The sequence below is a fragment of the Pseudophryne corroboree genome, unplaced genomic scaffold (genome assembly GCF_028390025.1).
Source record: "Pseudophryne corroboree isolate aPseCor3 unplaced genomic scaffold, aPseCor3.hap2 scaffold_912, whole genome shotgun sequence".
Taxonomy (NCBI): domain Eukaryota; kingdom Metazoa; phylum Chordata; class Amphibia; order Anura; family Myobatrachidae; genus Pseudophryne; species Pseudophryne corroboree.
Window position 1 is genome coordinate 115162 of NW_026970492.1, and position 24694 is coordinate 139855.

Here is a 24694-nt window from a genome sequence, read left to right on the forward strand (position 1 = left end):
GATTTGAATCAGTGATTTTATAAAAAAAACAGCTAGGAAGCACAATTTAGCAGTGGGTTGCAGAGAAAAAGAAATATGCTGGCAGAAAAATCCAATTGAGTGATTAAACAGCTCTTCATTTTCTGGCTTTATTTTTATGCTAACGAATTTGTTCTCTGAAAAGTGTCCACAAAGCCAAGTATCTGATTAACATATTTGTAGGGATGGTTTTTCACCTATTACTAAATTAAACTTGCTTCATTGGAAAGGCAGCAAGATGCATCCTCATTTCAATATCTACTGAAATAATACAGGTTGACACCCGGAAACATTAACGCCACTGCATCCTTGCTGCTTTCTCATGTGGAAGTCTGTTTAATGTGAAAACAAGGTGATATCTAATTAGCACACAGGTAAGGAATTAAGAAAATCTTTATTTAAGGGTGAAGATGTTTCTCACAAAATCGTTGCCCCAATGCATCATTGAAATTCAAGCTGGAAAGATGATTTTAATATATCACTTGTACATTTTGTATTGCTCTTCTGGTGACACTGTAGTTTGTTTTTGTCAATTACCATTTTAATAATCGGGTAAAGAAAATTAATTGGATTTTTGAAAGAAAACAATACTGTCAATATACTATTAAAACAAATTAAAATGGTAAAAGTTATTGTACTTTAAGTAAAAAAAAAAGCTAAAATATCAATCCCAGTTTTGGATTATTTTAATGAACAAAAAAAAAATGCATATAGCAAAGGATAGTTTCAATCTGCCTACCTCTGGGTTATGGGCCCAGCATGCTTCCATTGCAGTACTCTGCTGCACATGTAAGTGCAAGAGATCCTGAAGCACTCACTCATCATGCGAAAGTAACAATGTGTTTCTTCATTGGTTGCTGGAAGAAACATCTTACAAAAACTCTCCAGATTATTGACTTTTTAAAGTTTTTCTAGGAAACGTTCTAGATGAATGCTTATTAGTCTTTGTCAGTATGTACTTTTCGCAAAGTGTCTCTGTGGCGCGATCGGTTAGTGTGTTCAGCTATTAATCAAAAGGTTGGTGGTTCAATCCCATCCAGGGACGTAATTGACCTTGTGATCAGATTTTGGTAATATTTAAGTAGACAAGTCAAAATTGCAAACCCCCTCTTATGGTGTAGGGTACCTGGCCTTCTCTGATGTAATCAGAGTTAGATTTGATTAAGTGATTTTATAAAAAAAACAGCTAGGAAGCACAATTTAGCAGTGGGTTGCAGAGAAAAAGAAAAATGGTGGCAGAAAAATCCAATTGAGTGATTAAACAGCTCTTCATTTTCTGGCTTTATTTTTATGATAACAAATTTGTTCTCTGAAAAGTGTCCACAAAGCCAAGTATCTGATTAACATCTTTGTAGGGATGGTTTTTCACCTATTACTAAATTAAACTTGCTTCATTGGAAAGGCAGCAAGATGCATCCTCATTTCAATATCTACGGAAATAATACAGGTTGACACCAGGAAACATTAACGCCACTGCATCTTTGCTGTTTTCTCATGTGGAAGTCTGTTTAATGTGAAAACAAGGTGATATCTAATTAGCACACAGGTAAGGAATTAAGAACATCTTTATTTAAGGGTGAAGATGTTTCTCACAAAATCGTTGCCCCAATGCATCATTGAAATTCAAGCTGGAAAGATGATTTTAATATATCACTTGTACATTTTGTATTGCTCTTCTGGTGACAATGTAGTTTGTTTTTGTCAATTACCATTTTAATAATTGGGTAAAGAAAATTAATAGGATTTTTTAAAGAAAACAATACTATTAAAACAAATTAAAATGGTAAAAGTTATTGTACTTTAAGTAAAAATAAAAGAGCAAAAATATCAATCCCAGTTTTGGGTTACTTTAATTAACAAAAAAAATGCATATAGCAGAGGATAGTTTCAATCTGCCTACCTCTGGGTTATGGACCCAGCATGCTTCCATTACAGTACTCTGCTGCACATGTAAGTGCAAGAGATCCTGAAGCACTTACTCATCATGGGAAAGTACCAATGTGTTTCTTCATTGGTTGATGGAAGAAACATCTTACAAAAACTCTCCACATTATTGACTTTTTAAAATGTTTCTAGGAATCATTCTAGATGAATGCTTATTAGCCTTTGTCAGTAAGTACTTTTGCAAAGTGTCGCTGTGGCGCAATCAGTTAGTGTGTAAGGCTATTAACCAAAAGGTTGGTGGTTCAATCCCACCCAGGGACTTAATTGACCTTGTTATCAGATTTTGGTGATCTTTAAGTAGACAAGTCAAAATTTCAAACCCACTGTTATGGTGTAGGGTACCTGGCCTTCTCTGATGTTTAGATTTGATTCAGTGATTTTATAAAAACAGCTAGGAAGCACAATTTAGCAGTGGGTTGCAGAGAAAAAGAAATATGCTGGCAGAAAAATCCAATTGAGTGATTAAACAGCTCTTCATTTTCTGGCTTTATTTTTATACTAACAAATTTGTTCTCTGAAAAGTGTCCACAAAGCCAAGTCTCTGATTAACACCTTTGTAGGGATGGTTTTTCACCTATTACTAAATTAAACTTGCTTCATTGGAAAGGCAGCAAGATGCATCTTCATTTCAATGTCTACTGAAATAATACAGGTTGACACCAGGAAACATTAACGCCACTGCATCCTTGCTGCTTTCGCATGTGGAAGTCTGTTTAATGTGAAAACAAGGTGATATCTAATTAGCACACAGGTAAGGAATTAAGAAAATCTTTATTTAAGGGTGAAGATGTTTCTCACAAAATCGTTGCCCCAATGCATCATTGAAATTCAAGCTGGAAAGATGATTTTAATATATCACTTGTACATTTTGTATTGCTCTTCTGGTGACAATGTAGTTTGTTTTTGTCAATTACCATTTTAATAATCGGGTAAAGAAAATTAAGTGGATTTTTGAAAGAAAACAATACTGTCAATATACTATTAAAACAAATTAAAATGGTAAAAGTTATTGTACTTTAAGTAAAAATAAAAGAGCAAAAATATCAATCCCAGTTTTGGATTACTTTAATTAACAAAAAAAAATGCATATAGCAGAGGATAGTTTCAATTTGCCTACCTCTGGGTTATGGACCCAGCATGCTTCCATTACAGTACTCTGCTGCACATGTAAGTGCAAGAGGTCCTGAAGCACTCACTTATCATGGGAAAGTACCAATGTGTTTCTTCATTGGTTGATGGAAGAAACATCTTACAAAAACTCTCCACATTATTGACTTTTTAAAATGTTTCTAGGAATCGTTCTAGATGAATGCTTATTAGCCTTTGTCAGTATGTACTTTTGCTAAGTGTAGCTGTGGCGCAATCAGTTAGTGTGTAAGGCTATTAACCAAAAGGTTGGTTGTTCAATCCCACCCAGGGATTTAATTGACCTTGTTATCAGATTTTGGTGATCTTTAAGTAGACAAGTCAAAATTTCAAACCCCCTGTTATGGTGTAGGGTACCTGGCCTTCTCTGATGTAATCAGAGTTAGATTTGATTCAGTGATTTTATAAAAACAGCTAGGAAGCACAATTTGGCAGTGGGTTGCAGAGAAAAAGAAATATGCTGGCACAAAAATCCAATTGAGTGTTTAAACAGCTCTTCATTTTCTGGCTTTATTTTTATGCTAACTAATTTGTTCTCTGAAAAGTGTCCACAAAGCCAAGTATCTGATTAACATATTTGTAGGGATGGTTTTTCACCTATTACTAAATTAAACTTGCTTCATTGGAAAGGCAGCAAGATGTATCCTCATTTCAATATCTACTGAAATAATACAGGTTGACACCAGGAAACATTAACGCCACTGCATCCTTGCTGCTTTCTCATGTGGAAGTCTGTTTAATGTGAAAACAAGGTGATATCTAATTAGCACACAGGTAAGGAATTAAGAAAATCTTTATTTAAGGGTGAAGATGTTTCTCACAAAATCGTTGCCCCAATGCATCATTGAAATTCAAGCTGGAAAGATGATTTTAATATATCACTTGTACATTTTGTATTGCTCTTATGGTGACAATGTAGTTTGTTTTTGTCAATTACCATTTTAATAATAGGGTAAAGAAAATTAAGTGGATTTTTGAAAGAAAACAATACTGTCAATATACTATTAAAACAAATTAAAATGGTAAAAGTTATTGTACTTTAAGTAAAAATAAAAGCGAAAATATCAATCCCAGTTTTGGATTACTTTAATGAACAAAAAAAAAAATTCATATAGCAAAGGATAGTTTCAATCTGCCTACCTCTGGGTTATGGGCCCAGCATGCTTCCATTGCAGTACTCTGCTGCACATGTAAGTGCAAGAGATCCTGAAGCACTCACTCATCATGCGAAAGTACTAATGTGTTTCTTCATTGGTTGCTGGAAGAAACATCTTACAAAAACTCTCCAGATTATTGACTTTTTAAAGTTTTTCTAGGAAACGTTCTAGATGAATGCTTATTAGTCTTTGTCAGTATGGGCTTTTTGCAAAGTGTCGCTGTGGCGCAATCAGTTAGTGTGTATGGTTATTAACCAAAAGGTTGGTGGTTCAATCCCACCCAGGGACGTAATTGACCTTGTTATCAGATTTTGGTGATCTTTAAGTAGACAAGTCAAAATTTCAAACCCCCTGTTATGGTGTAGGGTACCTGGCCTTCTCTGATGTAATCAGAGTTAGATTTGATTCAGTGATTTTATAAAAACAGCTAGGAAGCACAATTTAGCAGTGGGTTGCAGAGAAAAAGAAATATGCTGGCAAAAAAATCCAATTGAGTGATTAAACAGCTCTTCATTTTCTGGCTTTATTTTTATGCTAACAAATTTGTTCTCTGAAAAGTGTCCACAAAGCCAAGTCTCTGATTAACACCTTTGTAGGGATGGTTTTTCACCTATTACTAAATTAAACTTGCTTCATTGGAAAGGCAGCAAGATGCATCCTCATTTCAATGTCTACTGAAATAATACAGGTTGACACCAGGAAACATTAACGCCACTGCATCCTTGCTGCTTTCGCATGTGGAAGTCTGTTTAATGTGAAAACAAGGTGATATCTAATTAGCACACAGGTAAGGAATTAAGAAAATCTTTATTTAAGGGTGAAGGTGTTTCTCACAAAATCGTTGCCCCAATGCATCATTGAAATTCAAGCTGGAAAGATGATTTTAATATATCACTTGTACATTTTGTATTGCTCTTCTGGTGACAATGTAGTTTGTTTTTGTCAATTACCATTTTAATAATAGGGTAAAGAAAATTAAGTGGATTTTTGAAAGAAAACAATACTGTCAATATACTATTAAAACAAATTAAAATGGTAAAAGTTATTGTACTTTAAGTAAAAATAAAAGAGCAAAAATATCAATCCCAGTTTTGGATTACTTTAATTAACAAACAAAATGCATATAGCAGAGGATAGTTTCAATCTGCCTACCTCTGGGTTATGGGCCCAGCATTTTTCCATTGCAGTACTCTGCTGCACATGTAAGTGCAAGAGATCCTGAAGCACTCACTCATCATGGGAAAGTACCAATGTGTTTCTTCGTTGGTTGATGGAAGAAACATCTTACAAAAACTCTCCAGATTATTGACTTTTTAAAGTTTTTCTAGGAAACGTTCTAGATGAATGCTTATTAGCCTTTGTCAGTATGTACGTTTGTAAAGTGTCTCTGTGGCGCAATCTGTTAGTGTGTTTGGTTATTAATCAAAGGGTTGGTGGTTCAATCCCACCCAGGGATGTAATTGACCTTGTTATCAGATTTTGGTGATCTTTAAGTAGACAAGTCAAAATTTCAAACCCCCTTCTTATGGTGTAGGGTACCTGGCCTACTCTGATGTAATCAGAGTTAGATTTGAATCAGTGATTTTATAAAAAAAACAGCTAGGAAGCACAATTTAGCAGTGGGTTGCAGAGAAAAAGAAATATGCTGGCAGAAAAATCCAATTGAGTGATTAAACAGCTCTTCATTTTCTGGCTTTATTTTTATGCTAACGAATTTGTTCTCTGAAAAGTGTCCACAAAGCCAAGTATCTGATTAACATATTTGTAGGGATGGTTTTTCACCTATTACTAAATTAAACTTGCTTCATTGGAAAGGCAGCAAGATGCATCCTCATTTCAATATCTACTGAAATAATACAGGTTGACACCAGGAAACATTAACGCCACTGCATCCTTGCTGCTTTCTCATGTGGAAGTCTGTTTAATGTGAAAACAAGGTGATATCTAATTAGCACACAGGTAAGGAATTAAGAAAATCTTTATTTAAGGGTGAAGATGTTTCTCACAAAATCGTTGCCCCAATGCATCATTGAAATTCAAGCTGGAAAGATGATTTTAATATATCACTTGTACATTTTGTATTGCTCTTCTGGTGACAATGTAGTTTGTTTTTGTCAATTACCATTTTAATAATCGGATAAAGAAAATTAATTGGATTTTTGAAAGAAAACAATACTGTCAATATACTATTAAAACAAATTAAAATGGTAAAAGTTATTGTACTTTAAGTAAAAATAAAAGCTAAAATATCAATCCCAGTTTTGGATTACTTTAATGAACAAAAAAAAAATGCATATAGCAAAGGATAGTTTCAATCTGCCTACCTCTGGGTTATGGGCCCAGCATGCTTCCATTGCAGTACTCTGCTGCACATGTAAGTGCAAGAGATCCTGAAGCACTCACTCATCATGCGAAAGTACTAATGTGTTTCTTCATTGGTTGCTGGTGAAACATCTTACAAAAACTCTCCAGATTATTGACTTTTTAAAGTTTTTCTAGGAAACGTTCTAGATGAATGCTTATTAGTCTTTGTCAGTATGTGCTTTTTGCAAAGTGTCTCTGTGGCGCAATCGGTTAGTGTGTTCAGCTATTTATCAAAAGGTTGGTGGTTCAATCCCACCCAGGGACTTAATTGACCTTGTTATCAGATTTTGGTGATCTTTAAGTAGACAAGTCAAAATTTCAAACCCCCTGTTATGGTGTAGGGTACCTGGCCTTCTCTGATGTAATCAGAGTTAGATTTGATTCAGTGATTTTATAAAAACAGCTAGGAAGCACAATTTAGCAGTGGGTTGCAGAGAAAAAGAAATATGCTGGCAGAAAAATCCAATTGAGTGATTAAACAGCTCTTCATTTTCTGGCTTTATTTTTATGCTAACAAATTTGTGCTCTGAAAAGTGTCCACAAAGCCAAGTATCTGATTAACACCTTTGTAGGGATGGTTTTTCACCTATTATTAAATTAAACTTGCTTCATTGGAAAGGCAGCAAGTGATGTCATCCAAGCATTGGGTCAAAGTTGGCTTCAAACCTCGTCTGCTTATGAAAAGAGAAAAGGGGTATGCAGGGCATGGCGGCCTTTTGCGGTGCTTGGATGACCCCTAGTTCGCATTAAATAATGCAGTCGAGTTTCCCACATTTGGGGAAATCACAGAGGTCAGCATACCCAGAATGCAATGAATGAACCGCACCCTGGGAGAACAGTCTTCATGACCATGGTATCTCCTATGCAAAATAAGTATGATTTGGGATAGGGCTGGGGAGGGCCGCTGCTCAGGCACATCTCTGTCAAGTAAAGGAGATTCAACTGAGGCAGCACAAGGGAACTCTCATCTGGGGACAACAACTGCAGGGAGAACACATATTTTCAGATGAACATGGGAGGGCAGAAGGCTGCCTAATACTGAAGCACCCCCAAACAACAAACCAAATGCAACAACTAGTGCAAGCATTCCTGGGGGAAGGCCTGCAGCAGATGGATTTGCATATGGCGATGTCATCCAAGCAGTGGGTCAAAGTTGGCTTCAACCCTCGTCTGCATATGAAAAGAGAAAAGGGGTGTGCAGGGCATGGCGGCCTTTTGCGGCACTTGGATGACCCCTAGTTCGCATTAAACACCTCCACCCTCCGTCGGTGTGGGGCTCATGTTGGCTATGCCCCAGCCCCTGAAGGATTCAAGCTGATTTCTTGCAGCAGCTGGGCACTGTAACAGCTCCAGAGCTGCTCTGTAAGGCAAGTAAAAGGGTGTGGGCCCTGCAGCAATACCTGTAGTTCGCATTGTGCGAGACCCCTAGTTCGCATTAAACACCCCCACCCTCCTTCGGTGTGGGGCTCATGTTGGCCATGCCCCAGCCCCTGAAGCATTCACGCTGATTTCTTGCAGCAGCTGGGCACTGTAACAGCTCAAGAGCTGCTCTGTAAGGCAAGTAAAAGGGTGTGGGCCCTGCAGCACTACCTGTAGTTTGCATTGTGCATTTTTAAGGCACAAAGTAAGCAGACGGGAGGAGAAGTCAGGATAGTGCACAAGGGTATAGACGGGAGGGGCTCAAGAAAAAAGAAGTGGAAACAGACAGCAAACTAGGCTTCCAATGCACAATGCAAACTACAGGTAGTGCTGCAGGGCCCACACCCTTTTACTTGCCTTACAGAGCAGCTCTGGAGCTGTTTAATCACTCAATTGGATTTTTCTGCCAGCATAATTTTTCTCTTACGTCCTAGAGGATGCTGGGGATTCCGTAAGGACCATGGGGGATAGACGGGCTCCGCAGGAGACATGGGCACTTTAAGAAAGACTTTAGATCTGGGTGTGCACTGGCTCCTCCCTCTATGCCCCTCCTCCAGACCTCAGTTTACTACTGTGCCCAGAGGAGACTGGGTGCTTTTCAGGGAGCTCTCCTGAGTTTCCTGACAGAAAGTATATTTGTTAGATTTTTTTATTTTCAGGGAGCCTGCTGGCAACAGACTCCCTGCATCGAGGGGCGGAGGGGAGAGATGCACACCTACTTCTGTGAGTTGATAGGCTCTGCTTCTTAGGCTACTGTACAGCATTAGCTCCAGAGGGATCGGTACGCAGGTCTCACCCTCGCCGTCCGTCCCAGAGCCGCGCCGCCGTCCCCCTCGCAGAGCCGGAAGATAGAAGCCGGGTGAGTATGAGAAGAAAAGAAGACTTCAGAGGCGGCGGAAGACTTCATGATCTTCACTGAGGTAACGCACAGCAGTAAAGCTGTGCTCCATTGCTCCAATACACCTCACACACGGCAGTCAGTGTAAGGGTGAAGGGCGCAGGGGGGACGCCCTGGGCAGCAATATAGACCTCTCTTTGGCAAAATAAATATATATGCAGCTAGGCACTGTATATATATATATAAGAGCCCCCGCCATTTTTTTACTATATTTGAGCGGGACAGAAGCCCGTCGCTGAGGGGGTGGGGCTTCTCCCTCAGCACTCACCAGCGCCATTTTCTCCACAGCACCGCTGAGGGGAAGCTCCACGGACTCTCCCCTGCTTATACCACGGTAGAAAGAGGGTCTTAAAGAAGAGGGGGGCACATAATTAGGCGCATATATATATGGAAATACAGCGCTACTGGGTAAACATAAAATTATTGTGTTTTTTTCCTGGGTCATATAGCGCTGGGGTGTGTGCTGGCATACTCTCTCTCTCTGTCTCTCCAAAGGGCCTTGTTGGGGAACTGTCCTCAGATAAGAGGATTCCCTGAGTGTATGGTGTGTCGGTACACGTGTGTCGACATGTCTGAGGTAGAAGGCTCTCCTAGAGAGGAGCAGGAGCAAATTAATGTGGTGTCTCCATCGACAACGCCGACACCTGACTGGATGGATATGTGGAATGTTTTAAGTGCTAATGTAAACTTATTACACAAGAGATTAGACAAAGCTGAAGCTAGGGAACAGTCAGGGAGTCAACCCATGCCTGTCCCTATGTCGCAGGGACCTTCGGGGTCTCAAAAGCGCCCACTATCCCAAATAGTTGACACAGATACCGACACAGATTCTGACTCCAGTGTCGACTACGATGATGCAAAGTTACAGCCAAAATTGGCTAAATGTATTCGATATATGATTATTGCAATAAAAGATGTTTTGCACATCACAGAGTCCCCTGTCCCTGACACGAGGGTACACATGTATAAGGGAAAGAAACCTGAGATAACCTTTCCCTCCTCACATGAGTTGAACGAATTATGTGAAAAAGCTTGGGAATCTCCAGACAAAAAGCTGCAGATTCCCAAAAGGATTCTTATGGCGTATCCTTTCCCGCCAATGGACAGGATACGGTGGGAATCCTCCCCTAGGGTGGATAAAGCATTGACACGCTTATCCAAAAAGGTAGCGCTGCCATCCCAGGATACGGCTACCATCAGGGACCCTGCTGACCGCAAGCAGGAGGTTACCCTAAAGTCCATTTACACACATTCTGGTACCTTACTCAGACCGGCAATTGCGTCGGCCGGGGTTGTAGCGCGGTGGCAGCATGGACAGATACCTTATCAGCAGAGATTGAGACCCTAGATAAGGATGCTATGTTATTGACCATAGGGCATATAAAAGATGCTGTCCTATATATGAGAGATGCTCAAAGTGACATTAGTCTACTGGGTTCTAGAATAAACGCTATGTCGATTTCTGCTAGACGAGTCCTATGGACCCGGCAATGGACAGGTGATGCCGACTCAAAAAGGCATATGGAGGTTTTACCTTACAGGGGTGAGGAATTGTTTGGGGAAGGTCTCTCGGACCTAGTCTCCACAGCTACAGCTGGTAAATCAAATTTTTTGCCTTATATTCCCTCACAGCCTAAGAAAGCACCACATTATCAAATACAGTCCTTTCGATCACAGAGAAACAAGAAAGTACGAGGTGCGTCCTTTCTTGCCAGAGGTAAGGGCAGAGGGAAGAAGCTGCACAACACAGCTAGTTCCCAGGAACAGAAGTCCTCCCCGGCCTCTACAAAATCCACCGCATGACGCTGGGGCTCCGCTAAAGGAGTCCGCCCAGTTGGGGGCACGTCTTCGAGTTTTCAGCCACATCTGGGTTCATTCGCAGGTGGATCCCTAGGCAATAGAAATTGTTTCTCAGGGTTACAAGCTGAAATTCGAAGAGGTGCCTCCTCGCCGGTTTTTCAAATTGGCCCTACCATCTTCTCCCCAGGAAAGGGAGATAGTGTTAAATGCAATTCACAAATTGTATCTTCAACATATGCAGATGAGGGTTCCAGCCAACTTTGGCCCACTGCTTGGATGACATCACCGTATGCAAATCCGTCTTCTGCAGACCTTCTCCCAGGAATGCTTGTACTAGTTGTTGCATTTGGTTTGTTGTTTGGGCGTGCTTCAGTATTAGGCAGCCTTCTGCCCTCCCATGTTCATCTGAAAATATGTGTTCTCCCGGCAGTTGTTGTCCCCAGATGAGAGTTCCCTTGTGCTGCCTCAGTTGAATCTCCTTTACTTGACAGAGATGTGCCTGAGCAGCAGCCCTCCCCAGCCCTATCTCAAATCATACTTATTTTGCATAGGAGATACCATGGTCATAAAGATTGTTCTCCCAGGGTGAGGTTCATTCATTGCATTCTGGGTATGCTGACCCCTGTGATTTCCCCAAATGTGGGAAACTCAACTGCATTATTTGTGGTAGTGGGGGACTGTGTTTGTGTTTTCCTCTGGTCAGCTCTGGTAAAAGTCAGATTTCTTTGTCTCAGATCTTCCTCTAGCCTTGTTCTTCTTTCGAGAGTTCCATTGTGCTGCCTCAGTTTGACCTCCTTCACTTGACAGGGGGGTACCCGAGCAGCGACCCTCCCCAGCTCTAGCCCAACTCCTACATACCTGCCAGGTGAGATACTATGATCATGAAGGTGCTTCTCCCAGGGCAAGGCTCACCCATTGCACTCTGGGTGTGCTGCTCCTGCGATTTCCCCAAATGTGGGAAACTTGACTGCATAATTTGTGTTTCCCCTGGTCGGCTCTCGTATAATTCAGATCTCTTTGTCTCAGGTCTCTCTCCAGCCTAGTTTGCTGTCTGTTTCCACTTCTGTTTTCTTGAGCCGCTCCCTTCTATGCCCTTGCGCACTATCCTGACTTCTCCCGTCTGCTTACTTTGTGCCTTCCAACGCACAATGCGAACTACAGGTAGTGCTGCAGGGCCCACACCCTTTTACTTGCCGTACAGAGCAGCTCTGGAGCTGTTACAGTGCCCAGCTGCTGCAAGAAATCAGCTTGAATGCTTCAGGGGCTGGGGCATAGCCAACATGAGCCCCACACCGAAGGAGGGTGGAGGTATTTAATGCGAACTAGGGGTCATCCAAGCACCGCAAAAGGCCGCCATGCCCTGCATAACCCTTTTCTCTTTTCATATGCAGATGAGGGTTCCAGCCAACTTTGGCCCACTGCTTGGATGACATCACCGTATGCAAATCCGTCTTCTGCAGACCTTCTCCCAGGAATGCTTTTACTAGTTGTTACATTTGGTTTGTTGTTTGGGGGTGCTTCAGTATTAGGCAGCCTTCTGCCCTCCCATGTTCATCTGAAAATATGTGTTCTCCCTGCAGTTGTTGTCCCCAGATGAGAGTTCCCTTGTGCTGCCTCAGTTGAATCTCCTTTACTTGACAGAGATGTGCCTGAGCAGCGGCCCTCCCCAGCCCTATCCCAAATCATACTTATTTTGCATAGAAGTTTCCATGGTCATGAAGATTGTTCTCCCAGGGTGAGGTTCATTCATTGCATTCTGGGTATGCTGACCCCTGTGATTTCCCCAAATGTGGGAAACTCGACTGCATTAATTGTGGTAGTGGGGGACTGTGTTTGTGCTTTCCTCTGGTCAGCTCTGGTAAAAGACAGATTTCTTTGTCTCAGATCTTCCTCTAGCCTTGTTCTTTTTTCGAGAGTTTCCTTGTGCTGCCTCAGTTGGATCTCCTTCACTTGACAGGGGGGTGCCCGAGCAGCGACCCTCCCCATCTCTAGCCCAACTCCTACTTACCTGCCAGGTGAGATACTATGATCAGGAAGGTGCTTCTCCCAGGGCAAGGCTCACCCATTGCACTCTGGGTGTGCTGCTCCTACGATTTCCCCAAATGTGGGACACTTGACTGCATAATTTGTGTTTCCTCTAGTCGGCTACTCGTATAATTCAGATCTCTTTGTCTCAGGTCTCTCTCCAGCCTAGTTTGCTGTCTGTTTCCACTTCTCTTTTCTTGAGCCGCTGCCTTCTATGCCCTTGTGCACTCTCCTGACTTCTCCTGTCTGCTTACTTTGTGCCTTCCAACGCACAATGCAAACTACAGGTAGTGCTGCAGGGCCCACACCCTTTTACTTGCCTTTCAGAGCAGCTCTGGAGCTGTTACAGTGCCCAGCTGCTGCAAGAAATCAGCTTGAATGCTTCAGGGGCTGGGGCATAGCCAACATGAGCCCCACACCGACGGAGGGTGGAGGTGTTTAATGCGAACTAAGGGTCATCCAAGCGCCGCAAAAGGCCGCCATGCCCTGCATACCCCTTTTCTCTTTTCATATGCAGATGAGGGTTCCAGCCAACTTTGGCCCACTGCTTGGATGACATCACCGTATGCAAATCCGTCTTCTGCAGACCTTCCCCCAGGAATGCTTGTACTAGTTGTTGCATTTGGTTTGTTGTTTGGGGTGCTTCAGTATTAGGCAGCCTTCAGCTCTCCCATGTTCATCTGAAAATATGTGTTCTCCCTGCAGTTGTTGTCCCCAGATGAGAGTTCCCTTGTGCTGCCTCAGTTGAATCTCCTTTACTTGAAAGAGATGTGCCTGAGCAGCGGCCCTCCCCAGCCCTATCCCAAATCATACTTATTTTGCATAGGAGATACCATGGTCATGAAGATTGTTCTCCCAGGGTGAGGTTCATTCATTGCATTCTGGGTATGCTGACCCCTGTGATTTCCCCAAATGTGGGAAACTCGACTGCATTATTTGTGGTAGTGGGGGACTGTGTTTGTGCTTTCCTCTGGTCAGCTCTGGTAAAAGTCAGATTTCTTTGTCTCAGATCTTCCTCTAGCCTTGTTCTTTTTTCGAGAGTTCCCTTGTGCTGCCTCAGTTGGATCTCCTTCACTTGACAGGGGGGTGCCCGAGCAGCGACCCTCCCCAGCTCAAGCCCAACTCCTACTTACCTGCCAAGTGAGATACTATGATCAGGAAGGTGCTTCTACCAGGGCAAGGCTCACCCATTGCACTCTGGGTGTGCTGCTCCTACGATTTCCCCAAATGTGGGACACTTGACTGCATAATTTGTGTTTCCTCTGGTCGGCTACTCGTATAATTCAGATCTCTTTGTCTCAGGTCTCTCTCCAGCCTAGTTTGCTGTCTGTTTCCACTTCTCTTTTCTTGAGCCCCTGCCTTCTATGCCCTTGTGCACTCTCCTGACTTCTCCTGTCTGCTTACTTTGTGCCTTCCAACGCACAATGCAAACTACAGGTAGTGCTGCAGGGCCAACACCCTTTTACTTGCCTTACAGAGCAGCTCTGGAGCTGTTACAGTGCCCAGCTGCTGCAAGAAATCAGCTTGAATGCTTCAGGGGCTGGGGCATAGCCAACATGAGCAGCAAGATGCAGCACTGGACTATTAGTAATGTACTGTTGTATGCTGAGCACCACAATGCAGCACAAGACAATGAGCAGTGATACTGAGCACTGATGAGGATACTACTGAGAACTGACACTGAGCAGGAGAGACACACTACTAGTATTACTGAGCAGCAATAAGTAACCACTGATACTGGGCACTGATATTGAGATTTCCACTGAGAGAACATAGCCACGTCCTCTCCGCTCTCTCTTCAATGCACGAGTAAAAATGGCGGCAACGCGCAGCTCTTTATATGGAATCCGAATCTCGCGAGAATCTGACAGCGGGATGATGACATTTTCCCTTGTTCAGGTTTTCATAGTCAGGCGGGAACAACCGAGCCTGCCACGGACCAGTGTAAACCACGTGGAGTTCGTCGGGAATTCGGTTCTCGGAGAACCGAACCCGCTCCTCTATATATACTATATTACTATGTTACTGTAGTATACAGAACACCACAATGCAATGAGCAGTGATAGTGAGCACTGATGAGGATACTAGAACTGACACTGAGCAGCAAGATGCAGCACTGGACTATTAGTAATGTACTGTAGTATGCTGAGCACCACAATGCAGCACAAGACAATGAGCAGTGATACTGAGCACTGATGAGGATACTACTGAGAACTGACACTGAGCAGGAGAGACACACTACTAGTATTACTGAGCAGCAATAAGTAACCACTGATACTGAGCACTGATATTGAGATTTCCACTGAGAGAACATAGCCACGTCCTCTCCGCTCTCTCTTCAATGCACGAGTAAAAATGGCAGCAACGCGCAGCTCTTTATATGGAATCCGAATCTCGCAAGAATCCGACAGCGGGATGATGACATTTTCCCTTGTTCAGGTTTTCCGAGTCAGGCGGGAACAACCGAGCCTGCCTCGGACCAGTGTAAACCACGTGGAGTTCGTGGGGAATTCGGTTCTCGGAGAACCGAACCCGCTCCTCTCTACCTTATACCCATCAATTTTTTTATTTTCAATCTAAGCCCCTGCAGTTTTCTGTAAGCATCTGCTTCGCTATGATGATCAACAAGTCACAAGGGCAAACACTCAGGGCTTGAGGCGTAGATCTTAGGACCAGCTGCTACAAGCATGGCAGAGGTGTCACTATCACTGGTGACACCCAGAAAGGTAGCGAGGGAGATTGTAATGCAGTGCGCGCAGATAAACAGCGCAATGGTAAAAAGGAGGCATGGTTTCATAGGTAGGGGCGTGGCCTGGTGGCCTGAATCTACATTTTGTTGCTCCGGGTGTCCCGGGGGTTGGGGGCTGCACCCGGGGACTAGTGTGTGAGCTGTGCTGGCTCCTGCACAGTGACAGGGCATGGCCACCCAGCATGACGCCTCCCTTCTTGACCATGCTGTAATTGCAGTCGCACTGCAGTTCAGCGTGATCATAAAAAATGGTGTAGGCTCCTGCTGGTGCAGGCTGTAGAGAAAAGCTGCTGTGACCACGCCCCCTGTGTCTCCTCCGTTGCAGACCCCATTTTGAAGCCTTGCCCCCGGACTAAGAGAAAAGTATGCCCTTGCGCACTATCCTGACTTCTCCTCCCGTCTGCTTAATTTGTGCCTTCCAACGCACAATGCGAACAACAGGTGGTGCTGCAGGGCCCACACCCTTTTACTTGCCTTACAGAACAGCTCTGGAGCTGTTACAGTGCCCAGCTGCTGCAAGAAATCAGCTTGAATGCTTCAGGGGATGGGGCATGGCCAACATGAGCCCCACACCAAAGGAGGGTGGGGGTGTTTAATGCGAACTAGGGGTCATCCAAGCACTGCAAAAGGCCGCCATGCCCTGCATGCCCCTTTTCTCTTTTCATATGCAGATGAGGGTTCCAGTCAACTTTGGCCCACTGCTTGGATAACATCACCGTATGCAAATCCGTCTGCTGCAGACCTTCCCCAAGGAGTGCTTGTACTAGTTGTTGCATATGGTTTGATATTTGATGGTGCTTCAGTATTAGGCAGCCTTCCGCCCTCCCATGTTCATCTGAAAAGATGTGGTCTCCCTGCAGTTGTTGTCCCCAGATGAGAGTTCCCTTGTGCTGCCTCAGTTGAATCTCCTTTACTTGACAGAGATGTGCCTGAGCAGCGGCCCTCACCAGCCCTATCCCAAATCATACTTATTTTGCATAGGAGATACCATGGTCATGAAGATTGTTCTCCCAGGGTGAGGTTCATTCATTGCATTCTGGGTATGCTGACCCCTGTGATTTTCCCAAATGTGGGAAACTCGACTGCATTATTTGTGGTAGTGGGGGACTGTGTTTGTGCTTTCCTCTGGTCAGCTCTGGTAAAAGTCAGATTTCTTTGTCTCAGATCTTCCTCTAGCCCTGTTCTTCTTTCGAGAGTTCCCTTGTGCTGCCTCAGTTGGATCTCTTTCACTTGACAGGGGGGTGCCCGAACAGCGACCCTCCCCAGCTCTAGCCCAACTCCTACTTACCTGCCAGGTGAGATACTATGATCATGAAGGTGCTTCTCCCAGGGCAAGGCTCACCCATTGCACTCTGGGTGTGCTGCCCCTGCGATTTCCCCAAATGTGGGAAACTTGACTGCATAATTTGTGTTTCCCCTGGTCGGCTCTCGTATAATTCAGATCTCTTTGTCTCAGGTCTCTCTCCAGCCTAGTTTGCTGTCTGTTTCCACTTCTCTTTTCTTCAACCGCTCCCTTCTATACCCTTGTGCACTATCCTGACTTCTCCTCCCGTCTGCTTACTTTGTGCCTTCCAATGCACAATGCAAACTACAGGTAGTGCTGCAGGGCCCACACCCTTTTACTTGCCTTACAGAGCAGCTCTGGAGCTGTTACAGTGCCCAGCTGCTGCAAGAAATCAGCTTGAATGCTTCAGGGGATGGGGCATGGCCAACATGAGCCCCACACCAAAGGAGGGTGGAGGTGTTTAATGCGAACTAGGGGTCATCCAAGCACCACAAAAGGCCGCCATGCCCTGCACGCCCCTTTTCTCTTTTCATATGCAGATGAGGGTTGAAGCCAACTTTGACCCACTGCTTGGATGACATCACCGTATGCAAATCCGTCTTCTGCAGAACTTCCCCCAGGAATGCTTGCACTAGTTGTTGCATTTGGTTTGTTGTTTGGGGGTGCTTCAGTATTAGGCAGCCTTCTGCCCTCCCATGTTCATCTGAAAATATGTGTTCTCACTGCAGTTGTTGTCCCCAGATGAGAGTTCCCTTGTGCTGCCTCAGTTGAATCTCCTTTACTTGACAGAGATGTGCATGAGCAGCGGCCCTCCCCAGCCCTATTCCAAATCATACTTATTTTGCATAGGAGATACCATGGTCATGAAGATTGTTCTCCCAGGGTGAGGTTCATTCATTGCATTTTGGGTATGCTGACCCCTGTGATTTCCCCAAATGTGGGAAACTTGACTGCATTATTTGTGGTAGTGGGGGACTGTGTTTGTGCTTTCCTCTGGTCAGCTCTGGTAAAAGTCAGATTTCTTTGTCTCAGATTTTCCTCTAGCCTTGTTCTTCTTTCGAGAGTTCCATTGTGCTGCCTCAGTTGGATCTCCTTCACTTGACAGGGGGGTACCCGAGCAGCGACCCTCCCCAGCTCTAGCCCAACTCCTACTTACCTGCCAGGTGAGATACTATGATCATGAAGGTGCTTCTCCCAGGGCAAGGCTCACCCATTGCACTCTGGGTGTGCTGCCCCTGCGATTTCCCCAAATGTGGGAAACTTGACTGCATAATTTGTGTTTCCCCTGGTCGGCTCTCGTATAATTCAGATCTATTTGTCTCAGGTCTCTCTCCAGCCTAGTTTGCTGTCTGTTTCCACTTCTCTTTTCTTCAGCCGCTCCCTTCTATACCCTTGTGCACTATCCTGACTTCTCCTCCCGTCTGCTTACTTTGTGCCTTCCAATGCACAATGCAAACTACAGGTAGTGCTGCAGGGCCCACACCCTTTTACTTGCCTTACAGAGCAGCTCTGGAGCTGTTACAGTGCCCAGCTGCTGCAAGAAATCAGCTTGAATGCTTCAGGGGATGGGGCATGGCCAACATGAGCCCCACACCAAAGGAGGGGGGAGGTGTTTAATGCGAACTAGGGGTCATCCAAGCACTGCAAAAGGCCGCCATGCCCTGCATGCCCCTTTTCTCTTTTCATATGCAGATGAGGGTTCCAGTCAACTTTGGCCCACTGCTTGGATAACATCACCGTATGCAAATCCGTCTGCTGCAGACCTTCCCCCAGGAGTGCTTGTACTAGTTGTTGCATATGGTTTGATATTTGATGGTGCTTCAGTATTAGGCAGCCTTCCGCCCTCCCATGTTCATCTGAAAAGATGTGGTCTCCCTGCAGTTGTTGTCCCCAGATGAGAGTTCACTTGTGCTGCCTCAGTTGAATCTCCTTTACTTGACAGAGATGTGCCTGAGCAGCTGCCCTCACCAGCCCTATCCCAAATCATACTTATTTTGCATAGGAGATACCATGGTCATGAAGATTGTTCTCCCAGGGTGAGGTTCATTCATTGCATTCTGGGTATGCTGACCCCTGTGATTTTCCCAAATGTGGGAAACTCGACTGCATTATTTGTGGTAGTGGGGGACTGTGTTTGTGCTTTCCTCTGGTCAGCTCTGGTAAAAGTCAGATTTCTTTGTCTCAGATTTTCCTCTAGCCTTGTTCTTCTTTCGAGAGTTCCCTTGTGCTGCCTCAGTTGGATCTCTTTCACTTGACAGGGGGGTGCCCGAACAGCGACCCTCCCCAGCTCTAGCCCAACTCCTACTTACCTGCCAGGTGAGATACTATGATCATGAAGGTGCTTCTCCCAGGGCAAGGCTCACCCATTGCACTCTGGGTGTGCTGCCCCTGCGATTTCCCCAAATGTGGGAAACTTGACTGCATAATTTGTGTTTCCCCTGGTCGGCTCTCGTATAATTCAGATCTCTTTGTCTCAGGTCTCTCTCCAGCCTAGTTTGCTGTCTGTTTCCACTTCTCTTTTCTTCAACCGCTCCCTTCTATACCCTTGTGCACTATCCTGACTTCTCCTCCCGTCTGCTTACTTTGTGCCTTCCAATGCACAATGCAAACTACAGGTAGTGCTGCAGGGCCCACACCCTTTTACTTGCCTTACAGAGCAGCTCTGGAGCTGTTACAGTGCCCAGCTGCTGCAAGAAATCAGCTTGAATGCTTCAGGGGATGGGGCATGGCCAACATGAGCCCCACACCAAAGGAGGGTGGAGGTGTTTAATGCGAACTAGGGGTCATCCAAGCACCGCAAAAGGCCGCCATGCCCTGCACGCCCCTTTTCTCTTTTCAAATGCAGATGAGGGTTGAAGCCAACTTTGACCCACTGCTTGGATGACATCACCGTATGCAAATCCGTCTTCTGCAGAACTTCCCCCAGGAATGCTTGCACTAGTTGTTGCATTTGGTTTGTTGTTTGGGGGTGCTTCAGTATTAGGCAGCCTTCTGCCCTCCCATGTTCATCTGAAAATATGTGTTCTCCCTGCAGTTGTTGTCCCCAGATGAGAGTTCCCTTGTGCTGCCTCAGTTGAATCTCCTTTACTTGACAGAGATGTGCATGAGCAGCGGCCCTCCCCAGCCCTATTCCAAATCATACTTATTTTGCATAGGAGATACCATGGTCATGAAGATTGTTCTCCCAGGGTGAGGTTCATTCATTGCATTTTGGGTATGCTGACCCCTGTGATTTCCCCAAATGTGGGAAACTTGACTGCATTATTTGTGGTAGTGGGGGACTGTGTTTGTGCTTTCCTCTGGTCAGCTCTGGTAAAAGTCAGATTTCTTTGTCTCAGATTTTCCTCTAGCCTTGTTCTTCTTTCGAGAGTTCCATTGTGCTGCCTCAGTTGGATCTCCTTCACTTGACAGGGGGGTACCCGAGCAGCGACCCTCCCCAGCTCTAGCCCAACTCCTACTTACCTGCCAGGTGAGATACTATGATCATGAAGGTGCTTCTCCCAGGGCAAGGCTCACCCATTGCACTCTGGGTGTGCTGCCCCTGCGATTTCCCCAAATGTGGGAAACTTGACTGCATAATTTGTGTTTCCCCTGGTCGGCTCTCGTATAATTCAGATCTATTTGTCTCAGGTCTCTCTCCAGCCTAGTTTGCTGTCTGTTTCCACTTCTCTTTTCTTCAGCCGCTCCCTTCTATACCCTTGTGCACTATCCTGACTTCTCCTCCCGTCTGCTTACTTTGTGCCTTCCAATGCACAATGCAAACTACAGGTAGTGCTGCAGGGCCCACACCCTTTTACTTGCCTTACAGAGCAGCTCTGGAGCTGTTACAGTGCCCAGCTGCTGCAAGAAATCAGCTTGAATGCTTCAGGGGATGGGGCATGGCCAACATGAGCCCCACACCAAAGGAGGGGGGAGGTGTTTAATGCGAACTAGGGGTCATCCAAGCACTGCGAAAGGCCGCCATGCCCTGCATGCCCCTTTTCTCTTTTCATATGCAGATGAGGGTTCCAGTCAACTTTGGCCCACTGCTTGGATAACATCACCGTATGCAAATCCGTCTGCTGCAGACCTTCCCCCAGGAGTGCTTGTACTAGTTGTTGCATATGGTTTGATATTTGATGGTGCTTCAGTATTAGGCAGCCTTCCGCCCTCCCATGTTCATCTGAAAAGATGTGGTCTCCCTGCAGTTGTTGTCCCCAGATGAGAGTTCACTTGTGCTGCCTCAGTTGAATCTCCTTTACTTGACAGAGATGTGCCTGAGCAGCTGCCCTCACCAGCCCTATCCCAAATCATACTTATTTTGCATAGGAGATACCATGGTCATGAAGATTGTTCTCCCAGGGTGAGGTTCATTCATTGCATTCTGGGTATGCTGACCCCTGTGATTTTCCCAAATGTGGGAAACTCGACTGCATTATTTGTGGTAGTGGGGGACTGTGTTTGTGCTTTCCTCTGGTCAGCTCTGGTAAAAGTCAGATTTTTTTGTCTCAGATCTTCCTCTAGCCTTGTTCTTCTTTCGAGAGTTCCCTTGTGCTGCCTCAGTTGGATCTCCTTCACTTCACAGGGGGGAACCCGAGCAGCGACCCTCCCCAGCTCTAGCCCAACTCCTACTTACCTGCCAGGTGAGATACTATGATCATGAAGGTGCTTCTCCCAGGGCAAGGCTCAACCATTGCACTCTGGGTGTGCTGCTCCTGCGATTTCCCCAAATGTGGGAAACTTGACTGCATAATTTGTGTTTCCCCTCGTCGGCTCTCGTATAATTCAGATCTCTTTGTCTCAGGTCTCTCTCCAGCCTAGTTTGCTGTCTGTTTCCACTTCTCTTTTCTTCAGCCGCTCCCTTCTATACCCTTGTGCACTATCCTGACTTCTCCTCCCGTCTGCTTACTTTGTGCCTTCCAATGCACAATGCAAACTACAGGTAGTGCTGCAGGGCCCACACCCTTTTACTTGCCTTACAGAGCAGCTCTGGAGCTGTTACAGTGCCCAGCTGCTGCAAGAAATCAGCTTGAATGCTTCAGGGGCTGGGGCATAGCCAACATGAGCCCCACACCAAAGGAGGGTGGAGGTGTTTAATGCAAACTAGGGGTCAGCCAAGCGCCGCAAAAGGCCACCATGCCCTGCACGCCCCTTTTCTCTTTTCATATGCAGACGAGGGTTGAAGCCAACTTTGACCCACTGCTTGGATGACATCACCATATGCAAATCCATCTGCGGCAGGCCTTCCCCCAGGAATGCTTGCACTAGTTGTTGCATTTGGTTTGTTGTTTGGGGGTGCTTCAGTATTAGGCAGCCTTCTGCCCTCCCATGTTCATCTTCAGGGGATGGGGCATGGCCAACATGAGCCCCACACCAAAGGAGGGTGGAGGTGTTTAATGCGAACTAGGGGTCATCCAAGCACCGCAAAAGGCCGCCATGCCCTGCACGCCCCTTTTCTCTTTTCATATGCAGATGAGGGTTGAAGCCAACTTTGACCCACTGCTTGGATGACATCACCGTATGCAAATCCGTCTTCTGCAGAACTTCACTTGACAGGGGGGTGCCCGAGCAGCGACCCTCCCCATCTCTAGCCCAACTCCTACTTACCTGCCAGGTGAGATACTATGATCAGGAAGGTGCTTCTCCCAGGGCAAGGCTCACCCATTGCACTCTGGGTGTGCTGCTCCTACGATTTCCCCAAATGTGGGACACTTGACTGCATAATTTGTGTTTCCTCTAGTCGGCTACTCGTATAATTCAGATCTCTTTGTCTCAGGTCTCTCTCCAGCCTAGTTTGCTGTCTGTTTCCACTTCTCTTTTCTTGAGCCGCTGCCTTCTATGCCCTTGTGCACTCTCCTGACTTCTCCTGTCTGCTTACTTTGTGCCTTCCAACGCACAATGCAAACTACAGGTAGTGCTGCAGGGCCCACACCCTTTTACTTGCCTTTCAGAGCAGCTCTGGAGCTGTTACAGTGCCCAGCTGCTGCAAGAAATCAGCTTGAATGCTTCAGGGGCTGGGGCATAGCCAACATGAGCCCCACACCGACGGAGGGTGGAGGTGTTTAATGCGAACTAAGGGTCATCCAAGCGCCGCAAAAGGCCGCCATGCCCTGCATACCCCTTTTCTCTTTTCATATGCAGATGAGGGTTCCAGCCAACTTTGGCCCACTGCTTGGATGACATCACCGTATGCAAATCCGTCTTCTGCAGACCTTCCCCCAGGAATGCTTGTACTAGTTGTTGCATTTGGTTTGTTGTTTGGGGTGCTTCAGTATTAGGCAGCCTTCAGCTCTCCCATGTTCATCTGAAAATATGTGTTCTCCCTGCAGTTGTTGTCCCCAGATGAGAGTACCCTTGTGCTGCCTCAGTTGAATCTCCTTTACTTGAAAGAGATGTGCCTGAGCAGCGGCCCTCCCCAGCCCTATCCCAAATCATACTTATTTTGCATAGGAGATACCATGGTCATGAAGATTGTTCTCCCAGGGTGAGGTTCATTCATTGCATTCTGGGTATGCTGACCCCTGTGATTTCCCCAAATGTGGGAAACTCGACTGCATTATTTGTGGTAGTGGGGGACTGTGTTTGTGCTTTCCTCTGGTCAGCTCTGGTAAAAGTCAGATTTCTTTGTCTCAGATCTTCCTCTAGCCTTGTTCTTTTTTTGAGAGTTTCCTTGTGCTGCCTCAGTTGGATCTCCTTCACTTGACAGGGGGGTGCCCGAGCAGCGACCCTCCCCAGCTCAAGCCCAACTCCTACTTACCTGCCAAGTGAGATACTATGATCAGGAAGGTGCTTCTACCAGGGCAAGGCTCACCCATTGCACTCTGGGTGTGCTGCTCCTACGATTTCCCCAAATGTGGGACACTTGACTGCATAATTTGTGTTTCCTCTGGTCGGCTACTCGTATAATTCAGATCTCTTTGTCTCAGGTCTCTCTCCAGCCTAGTTTGCTGTCTGTTTCCACTTCTCTTTTCTTGAGCCCCTGCCTTCTATGCCCTTGTGCACTCTCCTGACTTCTCCTGTCTGCTTACTTTGTGCCTTCCAACGCACAATGCAAACTACAGGTAGTGCTGCAGGGCCAACACCCTTTTACTTGCCTTACAGAGCAGCTCTGGAGCTGTTACAGTGCCCAGCTGCTGCAAGAAATCAGCTTGAATGCTTCAGGGGCTGGGGCATAGCCAACATGAGCAGCAAGATGCAGCACTGGACTATTAGTAATGTACTGTTGTATGCTGAGCACCACAATGCAGCACAAGACAATGAGCAGTGATACTGAGCACTGATGAGGATACTACTGAGAACTGACACTGAGCAGGAGAGACACACTACTAGTATTACTGAGCAGCAATAAGTAACCACTGATACTGGGCACTGATATTGAGATTTCCACTGAGAGAACATAGCCACGTCCTCTCCGCTCTCTCTTCAATGCACGAGTAAAAATGGCGGCAACGCGCAGCTCTTTATATGGAATCCGAATCTCGCGAGAATCCGACAGCGGGATGATGACATTTTCCCTTGTTCAGGTTTTCCGAGTCAGGCGGGAACAACCGAGCCTGCCACGGACCAGTGTAAACCACGTGGAGTTCGTCGGGAATTCGGTTCTCGGAGAACCGAACCCGCTCCTCTATATATACTATATTACTATGTTACTGTAGTATACAGAACACCACAATGCAATGAGCAGTGATAGTGAGCACTGATGAGGATACTAGAACTGACACTGAGCAGCAAGATGCAGCACTGGACTATTAGTAATGTACTGTAGTATGCTGAGCACCACAATGCAGCACAAGACAATGAGCAGTGATACTGAGCACTGATGAGGATACTACTGAGAACTGACACTGAGCAGGAGAGACACACTACTAGTATTACTGAGCAGCAATAAGTAACCACTGATACTGAGCACT

The 24694-nt window shown here is 45.4% G+C and overlaps 18 non-coding genes and 2 pseudogenes across 18 annotated transcripts; 19 read left to right on the forward strand and 1 right to left on the reverse strand.

The window, feature by feature from the left end:
• Positions 1-7327: 7327 nt before the first annotated feature.
• LOC135045817 (U1 spliceosomal RNA) lies at positions 7328-7506 on the reverse strand (annotated as a pseudogene).
• A 3774-nt stretch (positions 7507-11280) lies between these two features.
• On the forward strand, positions 11281-11444 carry LOC135045858 (U1 spliceosomal RNA). The gene has a single exon (XR_010238254.1). It is a non-coding gene; the product is annotated as a U1 spliceosomal RNA (small nuclear RNA).
• A 152-nt stretch (positions 11445-11596) lies between these two features.
• On the forward strand, positions 11597-11759 carry LOC135045773 (U1 spliceosomal RNA). Its single transcript, XR_010238190.1, has one exon. It is a non-coding gene; the product is annotated as a U1 spliceosomal RNA (small nuclear RNA).
• Positions 11760-12430: 671 nt separating this feature from the next.
• Positions 12431-12594, forward strand: LOC135045714 (U1 spliceosomal RNA). The gene has a single exon (XR_010238129.1). It is a non-coding gene; the product is annotated as a U1 spliceosomal RNA (small nuclear RNA).
• Positions 12595-12746: 152 nt separating this feature from the next.
• LOC135045781 (U1 spliceosomal RNA) lies at positions 12747-12910 on the forward strand. Its single transcript, XR_010238196.1, has one exon. It is a non-coding gene; the product is annotated as a U1 spliceosomal RNA (small nuclear RNA).
• A 670-nt stretch (positions 12911-13580) lies between these two features.
• On the forward strand, positions 13581-13744 carry LOC135045712 (U1 spliceosomal RNA). The gene has a single exon (XR_010238126.1). It is a non-coding gene; the product is annotated as a U1 spliceosomal RNA (small nuclear RNA).
• A 152-nt stretch (positions 13745-13896) lies between these two features.
• LOC135045809 (U1 spliceosomal RNA) lies at positions 13897-14060 on the forward strand. Its single transcript, XR_010238210.1, has one exon. It is a non-coding gene; the product is annotated as a U1 spliceosomal RNA (small nuclear RNA).
• Positions 14061-16484: 2424 nt separating this feature from the next.
• LOC135045759 (U1 spliceosomal RNA) lies at positions 16485-16648 on the forward strand. Its single transcript, XR_010238176.1, has one exon. It is a non-coding gene; the product is annotated as a U1 spliceosomal RNA (small nuclear RNA).
• Positions 16649-16800: 152 nt separating this feature from the next.
• On the forward strand, positions 16801-16963 carry LOC135045731 (U1 spliceosomal RNA). Its single transcript, XR_010238146.1, has one exon. It is a non-coding gene; the product is annotated as a U1 spliceosomal RNA (small nuclear RNA).
• A 674-nt stretch (positions 16964-17637) lies between these two features.
• Positions 17638-17801, forward strand: LOC135045846 (U1 spliceosomal RNA). Its single transcript, XR_010238242.1, has one exon. It is a non-coding gene; the product is annotated as a U1 spliceosomal RNA (small nuclear RNA).
• A 152-nt stretch (positions 17802-17953) lies between these two features.
• On the forward strand, positions 17954-18116 carry LOC135045740 (U1 spliceosomal RNA). The gene has a single exon (XR_010238157.1). It is a non-coding gene; the product is annotated as a U1 spliceosomal RNA (small nuclear RNA).
• A 674-nt stretch (positions 18117-18790) lies between these two features.
• LOC135045770 (U1 spliceosomal RNA) lies at positions 18791-18954 on the forward strand. Its single transcript, XR_010238187.1, has one exon. It is a non-coding gene; the product is annotated as a U1 spliceosomal RNA (small nuclear RNA).
• A 152-nt stretch (positions 18955-19106) lies between these two features.
• On the forward strand, positions 19107-19269 carry LOC135045732 (U1 spliceosomal RNA). Its single transcript, XR_010238147.1, has one exon. It is a non-coding gene; the product is annotated as a U1 spliceosomal RNA (small nuclear RNA).
• Positions 19270-19943: 674 nt separating this feature from the next.
• Positions 19944-20107, forward strand: LOC135045847 (U1 spliceosomal RNA). Its single transcript, XR_010238243.1, has one exon. It is a non-coding gene; the product is annotated as a U1 spliceosomal RNA (small nuclear RNA).
• Positions 20108-20259: 152 nt separating this feature from the next.
• Positions 20260-20422, forward strand: LOC135045741 (U1 spliceosomal RNA). The gene has a single exon (XR_010238158.1). It is a non-coding gene; the product is annotated as a U1 spliceosomal RNA (small nuclear RNA).
• A 674-nt stretch (positions 20423-21096) lies between these two features.
• On the forward strand, positions 21097-21260 carry LOC135045782 (U1 spliceosomal RNA). The gene has a single exon (XR_010238198.1). It is a non-coding gene; the product is annotated as a U1 spliceosomal RNA (small nuclear RNA).
• Positions 21261-21412: 152 nt separating this feature from the next.
• Positions 21413-21548, forward strand: LOC135045789 (U1 spliceosomal RNA; annotated as a pseudogene).
• Positions 21549-22383: 835 nt separating this feature from the next.
• On the forward strand, positions 22384-22547 carry LOC135045783 (U1 spliceosomal RNA). The gene has a single exon (XR_010238199.1). It is a non-coding gene; the product is annotated as a U1 spliceosomal RNA (small nuclear RNA).
• Positions 22548-23217: 670 nt separating this feature from the next.
• LOC135045724 (U1 spliceosomal RNA) lies at positions 23218-23381 on the forward strand. The gene has a single exon (XR_010238139.1). It is a non-coding gene; the product is annotated as a U1 spliceosomal RNA (small nuclear RNA).
• A 152-nt stretch (positions 23382-23533) lies between these two features.
• On the forward strand, positions 23534-23697 carry LOC135045810 (U1 spliceosomal RNA). Its single transcript, XR_010238211.1, has one exon. It is a non-coding gene; the product is annotated as a U1 spliceosomal RNA (small nuclear RNA).
• The last annotated feature ends 997 nt before the right edge of the window (positions 23698-24694 follow it).